This window comes from Cebus imitator, unplaced genomic scaffold (genome assembly GCF_001604975.1).
Source record: "Cebus imitator isolate Cc_AM_T3 unplaced genomic scaffold, Cebus_imitator-1.0 Scaffold324, whole genome shotgun sequence".
Lineage (NCBI taxonomy): Eukaryota > Metazoa > Chordata > Mammalia > Primates > Cebidae > Cebus > Cebus imitator.
The window spans coordinates 1885051-1891622 of NW_016107639.1; positions in this window are offsets into that span (position 1 = coordinate 1885051).

Sequence of the window (6572 nt, forward strand, 5' to 3'; positions counted from 1 at the left end):
CAGAGGGCGTCCCCCCCACCGTGGCACCCTGTGCTGTGGCATCCACAGAACACAGAGGACGTCCCCCTCAGGCACCCTGTCCTGAGGCATCCACAGAACCCAGAGGACATCCCCCCCTCCTTGCACCCTGTGCTGTGGCATCCACAGAACCCAGAGGGCGTCTCCCTAATTCTCGCTTGCGACCTGGGCCATGCGTGCTGTCTCTCTTTTTCCTGAACATTCTGGCTGGAAGTTTATCAATTTTATTGATCTTATCAAAGAACTGGCTTCTGATTACAAATATCATAAACTCTGATATTTCTTATTTTCTTACATCTGCTTACTTGGAATTTCATTTTCATTATCTAGTTTCTTAAGGTGAACTCTAATGTCCTCTATCTGAGACTTTCTTCTCTTCTGATTCGAGCCCGCAGTGTTGTAAATTGCCCTTCAAGCTGCTTTAGCTATATCCCACAAATGTGGATTTGTTTTCACTTTATTAAAGTCAAAGTCCTTTCTAATTTCCATTTGACTTCTTTTTTGACCTACCAAGAAGTGTTGAGTTTTAAAATATTTGGGAACTTCCAGGTGTTCTAACTTAATTCCATTGTAGTTTAGAGAACACACTTTATCTGATTTCAGTTTTTATGTGCATTCAGACTTGTTCCTGGTCCAGAATGGAGGCTGTCTTGCTCACGTTCCCACGCACATGATAAAAATCCATCTTCTGCATTGCTGGGTGGAGTGTTCTCAAAATTTCAGTGGTGGTGCTCAAGTCTTTTGGTCCTGACTGATTTTCTGTCTCCTGGTTATAGCGATTACTATTCAGATAGTGACATTTAAGTCTCAGACTTCAATTTTGGGTTTCTCTCTCCTTGTAGCTCCATCAGTTTTTCTTCCGTGTAATTTGAAGATTGGTGATTTGGGATTGTTGAGAGCTCCCAGTTCATCAACCCCTTTATTTTCATGAAGTGGCTCCCCTTGCCCCTGGTATACTCTCTGCTTTAAAATCTACCTGGCCTGATATTCATCTCTTGATTAGTGTGCATCAGAGACATTTGTTCATTTGTAAACTTTTAGCCCATGTATAGATTGAACATCTCAAATTTGAAAATCTAAAATCCAAAATGCTTCCAAATCTGAAACATTCTGCTCCAAGGCAATGCTCGTTGGAGATTTTAGATTTCAGAGGTTTTGGCTTTAGGATGTTCAGCTGGTATTATGCAGATATCCCAAATCCAGAAAAAATCTGAAATTTCAAACAGTTCTGGTCCTGAACATTTTGGGTAGGGGAAACTCAGCCTGGGTATCTTTATATACGAAGTGGGATTCTTGTAGGCATCCAATCTGGTCTTACTTATTGTACAATCTCATCATCTCTGCCTCCGAGGGGGGTGTTTTAAGCTATTGCACTTCATCTAATTATTGAGCATGTTGGAGTTAGAGCCACCCTCCTGCTATCCATCTATCACCTGTTGCCCCTTTTCTGCCTTCTTTTGGGCTAAATCAAGTATTTTTGTGATACCCCTTTTTCCTCCCGTGTTGGCGTCTGAGCTGTGTCTCCTTGTTGTGTCACTTCACTGGTGGCTTTAGTGAAGTGTGACGTTTACAGGTGACGTCCTTCACTTGCCCACAGCCTGCCTCCGAGTGCTGTTAGCACGTGGTGAATAGGATAAGAGCCTTCCAAAGGCAGACCTCCACCCCCCTGTACCCAGCTTTCGTGCAGCTGTTACCAGACGTCCTGCTTCTGTTATAAATCCACAGTGCATTGTTAATATTTTGCTTTAAAGAGTAAAGTATCTTTTAAAGAGACTAAGCAATAAAAGCTCATAAACATTTCACAGCTGCCCATTCCCAGTGCTACTCATTGTTTACTGTAGATGGAGAATTCCAGCTGCACACCTTTCCTGAAGGACTTCCTTTAATGTTCTTGTAGTACAGATCTGGTGGTGGTAAATTATTTTGGCTTTTGCATATGTAAATAAAAGCCTTTACTTTTTTCAAAATTTTTTTAATTTTAAAATAATTATAGATTCATAAGAAGCTGCCAAAAACCAGTAGCACAGAGAGGTCCTGTCGGACCATCACATTTCTTCCTGAAGTGGGAAGCCAGCTTTGGCACCACCTACGGGCTGCGGTAGACCTTACTAGCTTTACATGGACGGAACTTTGCTGCAGGATCCAGCCCCGCAGGGTGTAGTGGGTGCTCTTTTATGTGCAGAGACAGTAGATCATAGAAAAGAAAGACACAAGACACAGAGAGAAGAGCTCAGCTGAGCCGGGACCACTCCTGCCAAGGGTGGAGTCCAGCAGTGGCCGCACTGCGTGGACACGCTATTTATTGTATACAAGGCAGGGGACAGGGCCAGGAGAGTGACTCATCTGACATGATTTGTACGGGTCAAGCACATCACATTCTTACAATACGGGAGGGGCCACGTGGGTACACAGTTCAGGGGGCCCCCCCACCTCAGGTACCCACTGCAAGGTAGGGAGGCACGTACATCAGTACCTTTCTATTCACTTATCAGAGAGATCAAAGGCTTTTAGGATTCCTGTATTCTTACTTCTTACAACCTGTAAGAATTTACAAGGGAGCATCAGGTGGGAAAGTGGAACATGAAAGGGAACAAGGATGGCGACCATCGGAGCACAGCACTACGGAGCGGTATTTAAGCCCCTGGATGTCTGCAGGCCCGTCTAGCTAATGTCAGGCCTTCCTCAAGAGCCGGGCAGAGCAGAGTTTTCTCTGAACTCCCCGGTGAAAGGGAAGCTCCCCTTCACAGCCTTCTAAGTAGCGGGCGCCTTCCCAGGCGCTCACGCTACCGCAGGCAGTGACTGTCACCTCCTGATCACTTTTCTTTGAGTCCCTAATTGTATTTCACCCAATTATGTGTATACTATAAGACTAAATGTTCCTACACTATAATACTAAAGACTAATATAGAATAATGATGTAATAAGATTGATTATATAATTGATTATGTGATTGAATCTAATATCTATTTGGTATCATTTCTATAACTAATCAGTAAAAATATCATTGCTATAACTAATCAGTTATTTATTATACTGGGACAAATTGTGGCTTCAGTCTCATGCCATGGCACCTGGGCAACTTTCTTCCCATATTTTTTCTCAAATGTATATTCAGGTAACCACCGCCAAAGTTGAGATACAGAATATTCCATCATGAGGTTTCCTGGAGCTCCCCGTTTGGGGCCATGCCTGTATCCTTCCTCCACCCCCAGCTCCCTACAACCACTAATGGATTCTCCATATTTACAATGTGCGTCTTCTACCCGGAGTAAGTCTGCAGCCTTTGAGACTGGCTTTTCCCTGCTCCACACAGCCCTCCTGCCAGCATCCACCTTGTCACCTGTGTCTGGCGTTTGCTCCTTTTCATTGCTGAGTAGTATTTCACAGCATGGACGTACCACAGTTTGTCTCACCATTCACTCACTGAAGGACATTTGCGTTCTTTTCTTCTTCCCCACATTTTGGCTACTATGTATGAATAAAGCTGCTTAACATTGGTTTAGGTGAATGCACATTTTTATTTCTCTGGGTTTAATAAAGTCACTCTCTGGCCCAAGAGTGCAGTTGCTGGGTCAGAGGTTAGTGCACACTTAGCTTTTCTTAAAACTACCCAACAGTTTTCCAGAGTTGCTTTATCATTTTCCGTTCCCACCAGCAATGGATGAGTGATTGGTTTATTGCAGCCATTCTGATGGGTATGTGCTTCCTTGTGGCCCAAGTTTACACCTCCCTAATGGCTGCTGATGCTGGACGCCTTCACGCCATTTGCCATCTCTGGATCCAGATGAATCTGGAGCTAGCAAACATCTCCTTGAGTCTTCTGTTCGTTTGTTTTTTACTGCCAGGTGTCGAGCGTGCTTCTGCGTCCTAGGTGCAAGCCCTCTGTCAGATGCGTGGGGGACACATCACTCCTCCTGTCTGCAGTTTGTCTGTTCAGCCTTTTAGGATCTTGAGGAGGGGGAAAAACTTCCATTTCAATGAGTCAAAATTTTTTTTTTTCCATTTTCAAGTCATGCATTTGGTGTCAAGCCAAAGAACTTTTCACCTAGCCTCGGGTCCTGAAGAGTTTCTCCTGTACTTTTTGTTTTTGAGACAGAGTTTTGCTCTTGTTGCCCAGGCTGAAGTGCCGTGGTGTGATCTCAGCTCACCACAGCCTCCACCTCCCGAACTCATGCAGTTCTCCTGCCTCAGCCTCCTGGTGGCTGCACCACCATGCCAGCTAATTTTGTATTTATAGCAGGGATGGGGTTTCTCCGTGTTAGTCAGGCTGATCTCGAACTCCTGACCTCAGGTGATTCGCCCACCTCAGCCTCCCAAATTGCTGGGATTGCTTACGGTGTGAGCCACCATGCCCAGCCTCTCCTGTACTTTATTCTAATAGTTCTAGAGTCCTGAGCTTTAAATTTGTGATCCATTTTGAGTTCATTTTTTGGTAGGAGATGTAAAACTCAGCCCGAGGGCCACTCCTCTCTGTGCATCTCCAATTGCTCCAGCTCTGTTTGGAGAAGAGGCACGTGTGTGCTTTGGACAAGGTGGGGTGGCTCTCAGTGGGGCTCCCCTTCCCACTTCCGTGGCCTCCGTGCCTGTCCATCCCCAACACCACACGGTCAGCATTACCGTGGCCATGGAAGTCGTGAAATCTAGTGGGGCGATTTCTTCCACTTTATTCTTTTCCAAAACTATCTTAGCTACTCTAGGCCCTGTGTCTTTTGGAATAAGCGTGTCTGTATCTACAGGAACACCTTGCTGGGCTGTTGGTGGGAGCTGTATTTAACCCACAGATCAGTCTGAGGAGAACTGCCATGTTCGCTGTCCCACATCTTCCAGTCCACAGCCACAGTCCATCTCATATATTTAGCTCTCAAAGTTTTTTCATCAGCTTTTAAATTTTTCAGCAGACAGATACTACACATGTTTTGCTAGGTTTGTATCTTGTGTTTAATTCTCTTTGGACTGACTGTAAATGGTGTGTTGGTTTAGATTTCCATGTGTGTAGTGTTGGTGCACAAACATGTGACTGACTTTCCCTTGTTGACATCTATCCTGTGGCCTTGCTGAATTCACGCATGAGCTCTCATGTTGCTGTCCATTCCTTCGTTTCTATGTAGACAGTCATGCCATCTACAGATGGGGCCATTTCTTCCTTCTTAATCTGTGTGTCCTTCCTTCCTTCCTTCCTTCCTTTTCCTTCCTTCCTTCCTTCCTTCCTTCCTTCCTTCCTTCCTTCCTTCCTTCCTTCCTTCTTTTTCTTTATTGCATTGGCAAGAATCACCTTTACTAGCTTGAACAACAATGCTTCCTCCTCTTGGGGAAGCCACATGGGCTTTCACCCTCGGGGTGGAGTGAGCTGCGGGGCTGAGGAGACCTGGGCCACCATGAGGAAGATCCCCTCCATTCCTGTGTCACTGGGAGCTTTCCTCATGCACAGGTGTTGGATTTTGTCAAATGCTTTTTTTGTCTGTGAACTGACAGGATTGTATGATTTTTCTTCTCCAGCCTGTGGATACGCTAATTGTGTTCACTTTTGGTTTTGAAAGGTGTTTTTCTGTCTGTAGGATTCTCAGCTTCTGCTTTGCCTTTAAAATCCTCAGGTGGAGGTGCAGCTCCACCTCTCCATCTGTGTGTCTGACAGCCGGAGCGCCCATGGCTTCCGCTTCGTGTTTAAAGTCTTCAGGTGGAGGTGCAGTTCCACAGCTCCGTCTGCGTGGCCTGCAGCCTGAGCGCCCGTGGCTTCTGCTTCGTGTTTAAACTCTTCAGGTGGAGGTGCAGTTCCACAGCTCCGTCTGCGTGGCCGGCAGCCTGAGTGACCACGGCGTGGCCACCTGGGTCTCCCCGTCCAGGGTGCCCTTTTCTTCCATCTGCTTTAAAGATCGAAGATTACTCTCACTGCCGCTGGTTTTAAACCATTTGATTCTGGAACTTGGTGAGATTTTCTTCTTGTCTTTCACATCTGGTGCTTGCTGAGCCTCGTGAATCTCTGGGTTTGTATTGGACAAATGTCAGCCGTTATCTGTTCAGATATCCCTGCCCCGCCCCCAGCAATTGCGACTGCGCCTGTGTTAAGCTGTTTGAAGCTGGCCCATGGCTCACAGACACGCTGCATTTCAGACCTTTTCTCTGTTTTTATTTTACATAGTTTCTAGTGCCACGTCTCCCACTTTACTGGCTTCCTCCTTCTGCACCACCTCATCTGTGAAGCCCGCCGGCTATAGCGTCAGCTGCAGTGCTGTGGGTTTCTACTTCACAACTCAGTTTGGGAATTGTCATGCCTTCTGTGCTCAGCCTCCCCCGACTCCCTGACAGTGGGGAAGATTGTCATAGTGACTGTCTCCCTGCCCTCGTGGGCCAGCTCTTCATCTGCTCCATTCACTGCTGGTTTCAACTGATTCAGTTTTGTTCTTATAGGTTGTACTCTCCTGCTTCTTTGAATGCCTGCTAATTTCTAATCAGATGCCAGACACCTGAATTCTACCTCATTTGGTGCTAGTTGTGTTTTACCTTCTTATAAATAGGCTGGAGCTTTGTTCTGGAGTGCGGCCGAGTCACTGGACGGT